Source organism: Bos grunniens, chromosome 13, assembly GCF_055505025.1.
Source record: "Bos grunniens cultivar Pamir isolate PY7600 chromosome 13, Bosgru_T2T1.0, whole genome shotgun sequence".
In the NCBI taxonomy this organism is placed as follows: Eukaryota; Metazoa; Chordata; class Mammalia; order Artiodactyla; family Bovidae; genus Bos; species Bos grunniens.
Window position 1 is genome coordinate 42,025,827 of NC_141177.1, and position 15,098 is coordinate 42,040,924.

The 15,098-nt window shown below is 45.3% G+C and overlaps 1 protein-coding gene across 12 annotated transcripts in view; it reads left to right on the forward strand.

The window, feature by feature from the left end:
* Positions 1-15,098, forward strand: part of FOXA2 (forkhead box A2) — a 67,584-nt gene that overhangs the window by 28,201 nt on the left and 24,285 nt on the right. For 5 of the 12 annotated variants that reach the window (XR_015138753.1, XR_015138752.1, XR_015138755.1 and 2 more), the window contains 2 exons: positions 8,859-9,013; positions 9,612-10,824. The gene's annotated coding sequence lies outside the window, so the exon portion shown is untranslated. Of the gene's footprint in view, positions 1-8,858; positions 9,014-9,611; positions 10,825-15,098 lie in introns of those variants that run through there. The other 7 variants (XR_015138754.1, XR_015138756.1, XR_015138758.1 and 4 more) reach the window with 3 other exon arrangements.

Consider the following 15,098-nt stretch of genomic DNA (forward strand, 5'->3'; position numbering starts at 1 on the left):
TGCTCTAAGCAGGGTTCCAGCAGACAGAGCCCCTGCTGCCTGAGGCCATGACCAGCCCAGGGCCGTTCCTTCTCCCTGCCTCATCTTCCTGGTCCTCACTCTGCCCGCTTCTTGGGATCTCCACACACACACACACACACACACACACAGATACACACATACACATGCCTCCTGCTTCCAGCAGACAGCGTGATCCTCACGCCCCTCCCCGGGCTCGCTCGTGCCCTCCAGTTGGTTTGGGTTCAAGGGACAACACAGGAGACCATTCACCATTCCCTTCATTTCACCCTTCCATCACAAGCCCAGAGTCTTCCTGCCTTGGAAGTGTCCTGTCACGTGCTCTCCAAACAGCGATCTCAGCACTGCTGCGTGATGCAGGACTGACTCCAGCTGCTCCCAGATCCAGCCTCGCTGCCCTGAAAAGATTGGAAATGCCAACTCCTCTCTTTTGGCCTCGGCTTCTCTCTCTCTGTCAGAGAATAAAACAAAAACGATTTTACAGTCAGATGTTTAAACGACAAATTTCCTTGAAATGAGTGATGTTGATGTTTCAGGTCTCTTTCTTGTTCTAGAAACACAGGGCAGAGAGTCACTAGGCAGCCCTCCTGTCCTCTCGCCTGCTCTGGGAAAGACACTGAAGCTGTTTTTCCTGCCCTACCCCTCGTGCAAATCCCAACACCAACAAGGCTGTTTTTTGTTGCTGTTCAGTCACTCAGTCATGTCCGACTCTCTGGGACCCCATGGACTACAGCACGCCAGGCTTCCCTGGCCTTCACTGTCTCCTGGAGCTTGCTCAAACTCGTGTCCATCGAGTTGGTGATGCCATCCAACCATCTCATCCTCTGTCTCCCCCTTCTCCTCTGCCCTCAGTCTCTCCCAGCATCAGGTTGCTATGGTTTTTATGATTATCTTAAGAATTTGTCTCAAGTGAGGTTCAAGGACCAGGAGGGGCAAGCGCTCAAGTCCCATTGGCCAACAAGTCTCCCAGGATCACCATCCCCCCCACACCCTACACAGTTGCTTTTCCCACAGTGACCATGATCTTCAGCCACCAGCTCTGGGCCCAGAGGCCTCCACTGCTTCCTCCTAAACAGAGAAGAGGTGTCTAGGTTTTCCTCATCACCTCTGCAGAATGTTCACAGGAACTACTGACTCCTTCTGGGCCAGAGCCCAGGAACCCTCTGGACTGAGCTCGGGCCTCTCAACAGTAGGCTGGCCCCTGAGAGGGCCAGGTCATCTGGGGCTGGCTCTTCTCAGGCATCAGCCTCCTGCCTGCACTGCTGTTGTGGTGGACATTTTCTTCCGTGTGCCCACAAGGGCCGTCCCTTGTCGATGCCAGCATCTGTGGTTAGGTCTCATCTAAGGGAGATGGCTGGGAGGGGTGAGACCCTTGCCCTGGATCAAGGGTCATTTTGCACCTTGATAGGTGAGAAATGGTTGGCTGATGGTTGTTTTGTGGTCTGGGAATGTCCACTGATAAATAGGTTTAATGACAGGCTTGGGGGGGGGGTACTGTCACTAATCTGCTGACTTCTACATGCTTTATTTTGACGTGTTGCTTCTAATAAGTCCTGGGGCCAGATGCAGCGCTGAGTGGTTTCTCAGTGTGATGTTTTATTTCATTTCACTTTTTTGGCTGCACTGTGAGGCACGTGGGATTGTGGGATCTTATTAATAGCTTCCCATCCAGGGATCGATCCCACACCCCCTGCAGTGGAAGCACGGAGTCTTAGCCACTGGGCTGCCAGGGCAGTCCCTCACACTTTTATTTTCTACATTTCAACATCTCTTCTCTGTTATTTCTTCCTCATTTTGGGGACCCAAATGTGGGCTCCTGGGTGTGCCCTCCACACTGTCTGTCCTCAAGCTTCTGCCCTGCAGGCTCTGCCATTGCTAAACCACTGATAGCATTGATTACATAGAAGGACCTACAGTTTTTACTTACTCTACAGAACTCTTTATATGTGCAAGGGTGTCAGCAGCTCTTCCAACCCCCATATATTTCCTTAACCATTCATTATTCAGGATCTGAAGCATTTGGGTACTTTTCAGATAAATAGGTAAATACTTAACTCCCCTAAAATGCTGTCTGGCACATGGCCCAGTGCTTTAGAATATCCCCTAGCTGATGGAACTCCTTGTTACGTATTAGCAGTTTTCTAAGATGAATCCAGGGATGAAAAGGTGGATTCTGATAGCCCAGGGACATTTCTGGGGGCAATCTGAGGATCTGTTATCTGCAAAGTCAGAGTCTCACCAGCTGGGGACATCCATTGGCTTAAACCAGGGAGCAGTTTCCATGTCCTTGTGAAATTTCCAATTTACATTCTTTTGTTACTTAAGATTTCACTGATCAAGGTATGAGCAGTATCTCATCTCTCCCCCTTTTTAATTATTTACCAAATCCTGTTAGCTCTTCTTTCCTAAGGTCACATTTTTCATGACTTTTCCATTCTCTCCGCCAGCACCGTAGTCTAGGTCCTGTATGACAAGGAAAATCTTGATGGAGAAGAAAACCAGCTTCCGGCACCACCTATGTTGTTACCAGCAGTTGGTCTCTAGAATTTGTGTCAGTGCATAGTGGCGGGGGGCGTTTTGCACCAGATGCTTTCCGCCTCGTTACCATTGTACTTTTTCATGTTTTTTTTGGTTGCATCCTGCAGAATACAGGACCTCAGTTTTCTGGCCAGGGATGGAACCTGCACCCCCTGGCTTGGAAGCACATAGTCTTAACACTAGACCCCCAGGGAAGTACCACATCATACTTTTCATGAAGCTTTTCACACCTAGTGCATACTTTTCACACCTAGTGCATCAATGTCTGTGACAGGCCACATTCTAAATATTGCTTTCATTTTGGAAAAATCGAATTTGTCATGAACACAATTTTTATACTTAGGAAATATTGATGTTTTATATGTGCTGATCTACTGTATCTGGAGTCTTTAATTTTTTCTGCTGATCAAAATAGAATTAGATGTTCTGTAGGAAAGAAAGAACTTGTATTTTTCTGCTAATGTGGCAAAAAGTACCAGGGGTTTACAATGGACAGATGGGGTGGACTGCCTTAATCCACACACCAATCAGAGCAGGATGGAGAGAGAGGTCACAGGACGTTGGATCCACATCAATGTGATGCGAGAGAAACAAGTCTAATGTGAGCCATATCGAGCCTCTGGGTCTAACTTCTAGCTGGCAGGAGACACAGCAGGGGTCAGAAAAGCCCCTAACATGGCACCATGCGGGTGCAGTCAGTGAAGCCCTGTGTCAGGAAAGAGGACATATTACCTGTTTCTGCAAAAAATAACCATCAAAAAGAGAAAAAAAGTAAAAGAGTGAACTTAAAAGAAACTGAAAACATACGTTAGCAAAATGCCATGGGTGGACATTGTTTGGATTTTCACTGGGATAAAGCACTTCTTCCTCCTCCAATGCTATGAGATAAGTGGGGAAATTCAAACATGTCTGGGCTGTTCAGGAATTACTGCTAACTGTTTAGATGTAGCAATGGTTTCCATAGGGTCGCAAAGAGTCAAACACAACTGAACAACAGCCTTTATCTTTTCAAGTGGCATTCAAAGAATTAATCAAGGAAGGGAGTGATTTAGAAGGAGTTAGATCTAGACCTAACTTCCAGATGAACCAATTGGGAAAGAAGGTGGATGAAGTAAGGGTAAATTGGGATTGGTTGTGGGTCAGTGATTGTAGGAACAGAGTGATGGAATATACTATTCTTTTTAAGGTGTTTGAACATTTCCAAAATATTAATAAAAAATGGAAAAATTGGGGCTCACATTCATTATGACATTTGCCCCAAATCTCCTGGAAATTTAATGTCAAAGGTAGACTGGTTCTAGGTTGGTCATCTTCCTGTCCATTTGGGCCCCACACTCTCCTGGATTCTCGTCCTCTTCCCTCCTTAGGGTGACTGCTGATCTTGCTCAAGTCCTCAGTAGGTGATGCAGCAACAGCCTTGCTTCTCATGCTTTTCCTCATTCCCTGCGGTTCTGTTTACTAACAGAGTACCCTCAGGGGGTGACCCCCGAACACCAGTCTGATGGTTATCCCCCTTGGGATGCTGTCTGTGACAGCAGTGAACACCATTCACTTTTTGACACTCTCTCTCCCTCTGGCTCCCATGGTGATGCAGCTACTGACTGTCTTCTGGTTTTGAAGCCACATCCATAACTATCCGCTCATTCTCCTCTTCATCCCAACCATCACCTCCCCATAGACGACCCTCCTCTCAGGATCCAGCTTGCCTCCCTCCTGACCTCTGTAGTCTCACCTCTTCAGCTACCAGACAGCCTCACTTGGAGGCTCCATCATCACCTCACGTGTACTGTTTCCATGTTTCCTGAGGCACAGTATTTCTTGCCTGCTCTTCTTTCATGAAGCTTCATCTCTCATTGATATGCTTCTCCATTCTCACCACACATACATCCAGGATCTCCTGTCTCACCTCTGGGCTGGCATCCCCAGCATCTTTTGCTTTGTGGACCGGCATCCAGAAAGTATCACTGAGCCTCCCCACTCCTGAGCTCAGCCATCCTGCTTCTTACAGGACAAAATTCTGAACTATTTCTCCACCAGCCTCCATCTGATCTCAAATGACTCTTTCAGCCTCATTTCCCAGCATGAAGACTCTACACTAACCTTCTTATTGACATCATCCTTCCTTTGAGTTCTGTATCTTCCCGGTTCTTTCTCCTGGGGGATGAGGCTGGTTCTTCCTGTTGCAAGCCAGGACCCAGCTTACTTACAGCCACAGACGCAGACTGCTTCACCTGGCATCATCAACATGGTTTACCCACCCTTCACTGGGCACCTGGTGGAAACACGACTCTGAGTCCGCCAGGTGTGAGGGCTCACCTCTCCTGCTGTACCGGGCAGTTGGCATGTAACAACTACGAGTTAACTTCATTTACAGGAGTTTTCTCTCTTGCATGAGAACATGAGCATTTTAGAATTGGGGCTGTCTCCCTCACCTTATGCCTTGCAGCCCTCAGCCTAGAGTTGAGGACAGAAAGTGTCCAATAGCAATTGCAAAGTAAACGCCTGTGACCACCTCCCCTACCCAACCCTAAGTCCAGCCCATCCTGTCCTGTCATGTACGGGTAGAGATGCCCAAGTAGCTGTGTGCCCATTGGCAGATTCCTGGGAGATGCCCACTTTCAAATGCTCTGCCTTTCCCCCCCTCCCCAATAAATGCACTTGTATTTCTTGGTTTTAAAAATACCACTGACTAGAGCACATTTGTGGTTTACCTAGACTAGAACTCTGCCGATGGTGCCTCTTGCTGGCTTAAGTACCTTGGGATGGAGTGTGAGGGGTTGTAGAGAGGACTGGGTAGGTGGTATAGGAAGATGAGTGAGTTATCACATTACCCCTCCTTCCCCAACACAGCTCACTGAAGCTGCCTTTTCCCTTTGCAAATATGCTCTGAAAGATAATCCCAAACTCGCTTTTTATATGTCTTACACATTAAAACTTACTAGAGTTTTAACACAACTTCCAAGAGACCTTTCACAATCTATTGTAATTATAAAAGCTTTTCTGAAACCTTTGAAATCCTAGTTATCTGAGAAGAAAGATGTCAAAAGACTGAGAAAATTATAGTGGAAAGAATCAGAGACAAGTGTTTCAATTGTTGGGGAGTTCCAGGTGGTTTTGAAGGATGTATAGGAGTTTTCTAGGCAAAGGAGAAGAGATGAAGGCTATTCCAGGTAAAGGAGAGCACATATGCCATCTCTTAGTCCTGAATTTCCTGCTTGATCTGAGGGCATTATTTTTCTCTTACTGAATCCAGGGGAGAAGGGAGATGCCTAATGTATCTGGCTTCCTACTGTGTCCACAGAGTCAAGGGCAGTGCCTGGCACACAGCAGTCACTCAATTAAAAAGCATGATGTTGAACTATGGAGTCCCTTGTGCCTGATGTAGAAGAGCACTGTTCACCCTCTCCGTCTCAGCCTATCAGTGTGTGGCCGCACCCTTTCTTCTGTTTCTGCTCTTGTTCCCTTAGCAAGAGGCTTGCTTCTGAAGTGAGGGCAGCCCCGTGGGTCATCTCCCCACCTCATTTATGCACTCGCTCCACTTATCCTCCTACCACTGTAAACCGAATTCTCCAAAGGGCAGTTAGATTGCTTCTTTCTCTGCTCAAAAACCATCCCTGATTCCCCAGCACCTGATGTACTCAATGTAAGTGTTTCTTGGCTTTTGTGACTTATCCCAATATGATCACTTTTTTTCAATTTTGTAACTTAGGTCTTACCTCTGTAGATTCCATGATCCAGCAAAATGGAAGTATTTCCTCTTCCCAGAACATGATTTCTATTTCCTCACCTTTAAATCTTTCCCTCATGTGGCTGTCAGGACATGGAAGCTCTCTCTCTTCCTGATGAGATCTGCTTCACACCGAGGACCAGTCTCGGGCATTACCACCCCCATGAGTCTTTCTTAATCAAACCTTCCTAACACTTTGTGTCTTTCTTGTGATACTTGACATATTTGTCTTGGGATGTTACTCTCTGTGCCTGTGATACTGAAATCCTTCAGTAGACCGGATATGCTGGTATTTGCAGTATTGAATTAAACACCAGTTATGGACCAAACCCTCTGCTAGATGCAGGGGATCCCACAAGGGTGACCTTCTGGGAATGAACAAGAGAAAGTATGAGGAATTATTTTGTAAATCCGGAAGTAGTATGCACATTTGAGGTACTAATGCCAAAGAATGCTCAAACTACCGCACAATTGCACTCATCTCACACGCTAGTAAAGTAATGCTGAAAATTCTCCAAGCCAGGCTTCAGCAATACGTGAACCGTGAACTTCCTGATGTTCAAGCTGGTTTTAGAAAAGGCAGAGGAACCAGAGATCAAATTGCCAACATCCGCTGGATCATCGAAAAAGCAAGAGAGTTTCAGAAAAACATCTATTTCTGCTTTATTGACTATGCCAAAGCCTTTGACTGTGTGGATCACAATAAACTGTGGAAAATTGTGAAAGAGATGGGAATACCAGACCACCTGACCTGCCTCTTGAGAAATCTGTATGCAGGTCAGGAAGCAACAGTTAGAACTGGACATGGAAAAACAGACTGGTTCCAAATAGGAAAAGGAGTATGCCAAGGCTGTATATTATCACCCTGCTTATTTAACTTCTATGCAGAGTACATCATGAGAAACACTGGACTGGAAGAAACACAAGCTGGAATCCAGATTGCCGGGAGAAATATCAATAACCTCAGATACGCAGATGACATCACCCTTATGGCAGAAAATGAAGAGGAACTCAAAAGCCTCTTGATGAAGGTGAAAGTGGAGAGTGAAAAAGTTGGCTTAAAGCTCAACATTCAGAAAACGAAGATCATGGCATCCGGTCCCATCACTTCATGGGAAATAGATGGGGAAACAGTGGAAACAGTGTCAGACTTTATTTTTTGGGGCTCCAAAATCACTGCATATGGTGACTGCAGCCACGAAATTAAAAGATGCTTACTCCTTGGAAGGAAAGTTATGACCAACCTAGATAGCATATTCAAAAGCAGAGACATTGCCAACAAAGGTCCGTCTAGTCAAGGCTATGGTCTTTCCTGTGGTCATGTATGGATGTGAGAGTTGGACTGTGAAGAAGGCTGAGCGCCAAAGAATTGATGCTTTTGAACTGTGGTGTTGGAGAAGACTCTTGAGAGTCCCTTGGACTGCAAGGAGATCCAACCAGTCCATTCTGAAGGAGATCAGCCCTGGGATTTCTTTGGAGGGAATGATGCTGAAGCTGAAACTCCAGTACTTTGGCCACCTCATGTGAAGAGTTGACTCACTGGAAAAGACTCTGATGCTGGGAGGGATTGGGGGCAGGAGGAGAAGGGGACGACAGAGGATGAGATGACTGGATGGCATCACTGACTCGATGGACGTGAGTCTGAGTGAACTCTGGGAGTTGGTGATGGACAGGGAGACCTGGCGTGCTGTGATTCATGGGGTCGCAAAGAGTCGGACATGACTGAGCGACTGAACTGAACTGAACTGAAAGATGATGATGAAGATGGTGGTGGTGATGATGGGGGTGATGGTGGTAATGGTAGTGATGCTGGGGGTGATAATGGTGGGGCTGATGGGAGGGAGACGGTGGGGCTGATGGTTCGTGTACATGACATTTGCATTCCCCCCTCCAGATCTACTCCCTAACCTTCTCATCCTGCTCCATCCCCTGGGAGGCTGACCCTATTGACTGTTCAGCCAGGTTGCTTGTTCTTTTTCTGTTGAGTTCATCCAATAGGAAATATCAATGAAAAATCAGAGCATGAGAGGAGAGAGAATTTGGGTGTTTGTTCCCCTAGCTCTCTCTGTCTTTGCTGGGCCTCCATTTGACGGTGGTTGCATTCTGAAAGTCTCAATCCCTCTCAGCTGATCTGTTCTCTATACTTAGAGGTTATATCAGATTCCACTAACCAGTCCCCACATTGTCCCTTCAGGACTAGGATGGTAATACCACCTCCATTCTGTGGTTGCCAGTCGCAGGGTGTGTCATCAGTAAGTTCTCTCAATCTTGCCTGAATGGCCTTGGCAAAATTTTCCACAATTTCCTCTTTCCGGTCGGACATCTACACTTCTTACTAAGGCCCTATGGACACAATAGTGATGGTGGTGGAGGTTACCATGGTTGCAGTAATTTTTCCCTTGGCTGGTAGTCATGGAGTCCTGATGAGTAACCATGCAGAGAGGCTTGAGAATCATGGCAGAGACTGGCAACATGCTCATTGTGTTAGTTATCTACAGTTGTGTGACAAGTAACGCCCAAAATTAGTGGCTTTAAGCAATAACAAAAAGATTTTATGTCTCATTTTTTTTCACAGGTCAAAATTCTGCAAAGGACAATGGATGGCTCATTTGCTGACTGGTCTAGCAGCTGATCCCAGCTGGTGGCTGGGGAACTGTTCAGCTGGAATGCACACACAGGGCATCTCCATGCGGCCGGGACTTCCTCCCAGCATGGCTGCTGGTGTCTGAGGTGAGCTCAAGAGACACAGAGAGTGAGGCAAGCTAAAGGTGTGCTGCCTTTATCATCTAGTCTTAGAAGTCATGCACAGTCACTTGTTACCATCATGTCTGCCGTGTTAGTTATAAAGGCCCACCCAGGTTCTAGGGGAGGGAAGGAGATCCTGTGTCTCAGGAGAGGAGTGCAGATATCGATGATAGATTATTGATTGTGTGAAGTGGACTAAAGTGATGTGAGCCACTGGACTTCTTCATAAATCTCCTCTTGCACCTCCCTTCTTCCCCAGCAGGGCACTGGTGCAGGATATGTGGAGATGCTGATAACATCAGCATCAGGGAGCCTGGGTCCTTGAGTCACCACATGGAGGAGATCCATCCAGTCCCTAATGATTTTGTGGGTGTAATAATTGCACTTTTAGTGTGTTAATCTTCTAAGAGTTGGCGATTGCTATAAGGCTTTTTATCTATACCCCCAAACTCGAAGCCAAGGTCTCCTCCCTCTTCTGTTAATAACACATGTTATCAAGACCACAATGTATGATGAAACTAAGGGACTGGTGTTCATTTCTTTTTCCTCCTTATAATCTATGCACCCCCGCCCCCACCCTAAGAAGGAGCAATACGATGACCACGAGAAGAAGAAGGACCTCGTGGGACTGCCTGGGTCACTGACCAGCACAGTCATCGATGCAGCCAAAAATGTCTCGGCCAAGCCAAACAGTGGAAAAGGGAAAATGTTAACATGACGGCTGTAAATATTCAGTCCTTCTTTGGAGGATTTAGGGGGAAAATGGAAATGGTGGTGCTGGAAATGATTGGCAGGCGGGTGTCTGCAGGGGCCTCCCCACACGGTCCAAGACATTGTCTGAAGGAGATAGTGCGCCTGACGCCTGTCCCAATAAAAAACCTGGGAAAAGCATCTGTCAAGTGATATTTAGAATTGACATTTTCATAAGGATCTGGTCTACGGGGGGTTTTTGTAGGGCCCAGAAAAACCACATTTCTCATCCTTCCTCCTCCCACCTTCTGCAATTAACCAAGCTCATGGCGTTTAATGTATATTCAAAATGACTTGCGTTAAGGACAAGTCATTGTGTTAACGTTTTCAAAACTTTTATTTTTTTTGGCCTGGCTGACCCTGTCCCTAAAAGTTTTTTATTAATAATTTTGACAATAATAATCATCCCAATGGTAGCAGCAATAATAATGCAAATAATTTCAAGAACTATTTTTTTCCAAACCATTTGAGAGTAAGTTGCACACAGCATGACTTTCCCCTACCAAATGTCTCCTATTTACTCCTAAGTATTTCTGTGTGTTATTTTCTATGAAATGGAGTATTTTTTGCATAACCATAGCACAGTTGACCATCTACATAAATTTAACGTTGACAGTGTTTTTTCCTAATTCACCATTAGTGTTCTGATTTAATCAGTAATTTTGACTCAAGAACGTACTGTTTGGTATTCTCCATCCCCAGCACATGATACTATGCATCTGTGATTTCCTTTCTCTGAAATAGTTTTAGAACCTTTTCTATGCTTCATGATATCGACAGTTTCGAAGAATACAGATCCTTATTTTCATTTTTCCCTGTTCCCTCATAATGAGATTCAGGTTGTGCTCATCTGCCAGGTACCCACAGGTGATATCAAATCCTGCCCAGAGCATCTCTTCAGGAACACAGTGGTCCACCTCCCCGCATTGCTGGTATTGATTTTGATCACAAATGACTTATTCTTCTAAAGGAAAAGGCTTTTGAAGGTATAATTTCCTGGAATCTATTTTCTCAGTAAAAAAGTCTGTGGACTTTCTAAGAATGAAGCCTGGGGTGTGAATGTTTTCTTGGTGGAAGAAAGCCAGGCAGATGTATCCTAGCAGCTACTGTGCTTTTGTGCAGCTGGATTAGCAGGCGTGGCTGGGTCTCCACGCCTATGGCAGGGACAGAGACGGGGCCAGGACACCTGCACAGGCAATGTCCACTGAAGGGGAGGTCTCAGATCTCAAGGTGGACCCTCCATCCAGCGCTAAGCTTTGGGAAATGGAAATACAGACCCTGCATCTATTCTCTGTCAATTGAGAAATGCCTGAAAGAGGAGGCTGGCTGGAAGCTGTCCACATAGATGGACGTCCCTGCTTTCACCATGGCTACTGTCCTGTTTCCACATTCACCCCGGGGAGAGAAATAGGAGGGATGCTCGCCGCACTTTCAGGGACCCTGGAGGTGGGCGGCTAACACATACCCTCAGGGTCAGAAAAGGTCTGGATAAGCTGGCCTTCACGAGGTTAAACATAAATTATACATTGTTGTTGTTATTGTTTAGTTGCTAAGTTGTGTCCAACTCTTTTGTTACCCCATGGACTATAGCCCACTTGACTCCTCTGTCCATGGGATTTCCCAGGCAAATATACTGAAGTGAGTTGCCATTTATTTCTCCATTAAATAATCACAAGATGACATACTGTATTTCCTTCGTTTTAAGAGGCTACTCTCTACCTTCTATTGCTTCTGAACTTCAGATGCCTCCTAAAGTCTGTGTCAAAGGCAACTAATTGTTTCACAGGTAGAGTAGCTCCTGATAGAAAATGTACCTGAGTGCAGATATTCAACTCATTGTCACCTGGTTTTTCCTCCACCACTGATTTCTCTGAACAGGAATTCCTTTTTTATTGAGGTATTCACATACTCTTAAGTGCATCCTTCTTATTGTACTGTTTCCAGAGTTTTGACACATGCATACTGTCATGTGGGCTTCCCAGATGGCTCAGTGGTAAAGAATCTGCCTGCCAAGGCAGGAGATGCAGGTTTGACCCCTGAATCGGGAAGATACCCTGGAGGAGGAAATGGCAACCCACTCCAGTATTGCTGCCTGGAAAATCTCATGGACAGAGGAGCCTGGTGGGCTACAGTCCATAGAGTTGCAAAGAGTCGGACATGACTAAGCGACTGACCACACACACACATACTGTCATATAAAAACCTCAAAATCAAGATACAGAACGTTCCACAAAAAGTGCCCTTGTGCTTCTCTGTAGTCAAACCTTCCCTCCCGGTCACTGGCAATAAAGGATCTGTTTTCTATCCTTAGAGTTTTTCAGAATCCTCTGTCCTTTTTCAGAATGTCACAGAGATGGAATTAGATCGTGTAGCCTTTCTGTGCCTGGCTTCTGCGCTGTGCATGCCTTTGAAATGAATCCCCTTTCTCACGTGTATTAGTCATCAGTCCCTTCTGCTGAGTGGTACCCATGACAGGGATGCTCCACAGGATGTTTACCTAGTCTTCATTTAAAGGACATTTGTGTTGTTTTCAGTTTAGGACTATTATGAATAAAGCCATTATAAACATTCACGTCCAGGTTTCTGTGTGGACATAGGTGTTCATTTCTCCTTGGTAAATAGTTAGGAGGAAGATTTCTGGGTCATATAGTAAGCATATGTTTAACTTTTTAGGGAGCTCCCCAACTGTTTTCCAAAGTTGTTATACCAGTTTTCACTCCTACCAGCAATACATGAAGGTCAGTATTCTATAGAAATTCTAATATGGGTATATTAGTATCTCATGGTGGTTTAAATTTGCATTTCCCTAATGACAAATGATGATGAACAACATTTCTTCATATGATGATTTGTCCATACAGCTTCTTTGGTGAAGTGTCTGGTCAAAATTTTTTTTATTGGATTATTTTCTTTTTCTTGAATTTAAAGTGTTTTTTTTTTTTTTTTAACATATTCTGGACAAGTCCTTTATCTGATACATGTTTTGCAAACGTTGTCTCCAAGTCTGGGTCTTGTCTTTCCATTTTTCTATCAGTGCCTTTTTTTTAGCTGAGCCTCACAGCTTGTGAAATCTTAGTTCCCTGAGTAGGGATTGAACCAGGCCATAGCAGTGAAAGAGCTGAGTCCTAACCACTGGACTGCCCAAGAATTCTGAACAGTGTTTTTTTAAGAATAGTTTTGCTTTTTAATTTTGGTGAAGTCCAATTTATAGTTTTTTTCATGTGTTTTTTCCTGTGTATTTTTGATGTCATGTTTAAGAAATACTTGTCTAATTCAAGATCCCAAATGCTTTCTGACTTGCTTTTTTCCTGAAAGTGTTATAATCTTATGTTTAGTTCTGTCATCCACTTTGAGTTTATTTTTATACATGTCGTGAGGGAGGGGTTAGTGTTGTGTGCATTTACCATGTGAGGTTTTTGTCTTCCTGCAAAGACACTATTATTACGTCAAGGTTACATTTCACATATAATAGAATCTTCAGTTGAAAGAAGCATAAGACATATGCATAAGACATAACAGCGTGTCTCAGTTATTGAATAGGTTGAAATCATGGCATCCAGGTCAAAGGACGTACTAATTTTACTGTTTTTCAAACTGGACAAGTTATGTATGTGTTGCTGTTGTTTGGTTGCTCAGTTGTGTCCGACTCTTTTGCTACCCCATGGACTGTGGCCCTCCAGGCTCCTCTGTCCATGGGACTCTCCAGGGAAGAATATTGGAGTTAGATTGCCATGCCCTTCTCCAGGGAGTCTTCCCAACCCGGGGATCGAACCACATCTCCTGTGTTGCAGGCAGATTCTTTACTGTTGAGCCACCAGGGAAGCCCCATGCTTAAATTACTGTCATAGTTGTATGTGATTTTTTTTTTTTAAGAGAAACACTGAGAAAAGAAAACAGTATGACATGATCTTGGTGGGTTTGACCTAGGGGTGGGGACAGGAAGGAGGGAGGTGGGGGACTGAATGGCATTTCCTAGGATCAGTAAAAAGTTTTCATGCTTTGGAAAGGCAGCCCAAGGTTAAGACCTCAAACTCTGACATCAGCCAAACTGGTTTAAAAATCTCAATCCTTTATCACTGTAGCTGTGGGACTTCAAGTGACATGCTTAACCTCTCTGATTTTTTGTTTCCACGTCAAAAAACTGTAGATAAGAAAACTCCCTATCTCATAGTTTTTATTGTCAGCAATCAAAATAAGATAATCCATGCCAAATGCCTAGCTTGATGCCTGGTGTTTTGTAAGTTCTCAAAAAAAAAAAAAAAAGACTAGCTGTTTTTCTTGTTCTTCGTTATTTACTCCCTCAAGTTTCATCCATGGAGCTTCTACCATGTATCAAGGGTATCAAAATGGAATAAAAATCCCTCCATAGGCCCAGCCTAGTAGCATCAGGAATTGGACCAAAGCAGACAGGCTCCCAGAAAATGACTTAGCTGTTTGCATGGGAGTTGGTGTGTGTGTGTGTGTGTGTGTGTGTGTGTAGTGTGAGACAGGCTTGAGGATGTGTCCATTTCCCATGGTGGGAGTTCTCTCTTCCTGAAGAGATAATATTAAGCCCAGGATGCATCCTACAGAAGATGGGATCATCACTTGAAAGGAGTATGATAAAGGGAAGTCTTCTGAGCCACTGGAGCCATCCTGGGAGCCAGAGCTCCACCTGGCTTTCCAGAGGGCTGAGCCTTGCATTCAGACCAGAAGGCATCTGCCTGGGTGGGGCTGGGGAAGGACACGGAAGGTGGTCCACACGGTGCAGTCAGCCGGTTTCCTGGAGCCTGATGGTGAAGAGCATGGGTCTTAGAGCTACTGAGACCTGGGTTTGACAAACCAGTTTCTGGGCAAGTGACTCAGCCTCTTTAACGTCAGCTGCCTCACTTATGAGGGATGAATAATTTGTCCATCTCAGGTGGATGCAAGGAAGGAGAGAGACACTTGTGCAGTCCCTAGTGAGAGCCCAGGAGTCTACGCTGTTTTTGTAATTACCTTGACGACTCGAGCAATCCAGTTAGTCTGGGGCAGAGGGTGGAGGAGGAGACTTGAGAGGCAGGGGGGATGGATGAGAAAGGGGCCAGGATTGGGTGGTGAGGAATGTGGATGTTATCTCAAAGGTAATGGTTAACCAGGGCAGGGGCTTAAGCGAGGAGTGCAGAATTTTAGAAAAAGCACCTGGACATCTGGCCGGAAGACAAATCGCAGGAGGTCCGATGGGGCAGGGAGAGTGGTTAGGAGACGTGGCAAATCCAGGCAGGAAGTGAGGGCTGCAGAACTGAGCGATGGTGCAGGGGACAGAGAGGAGGGGCAGATCTTGAGTGAGTCTCCTAGCCTC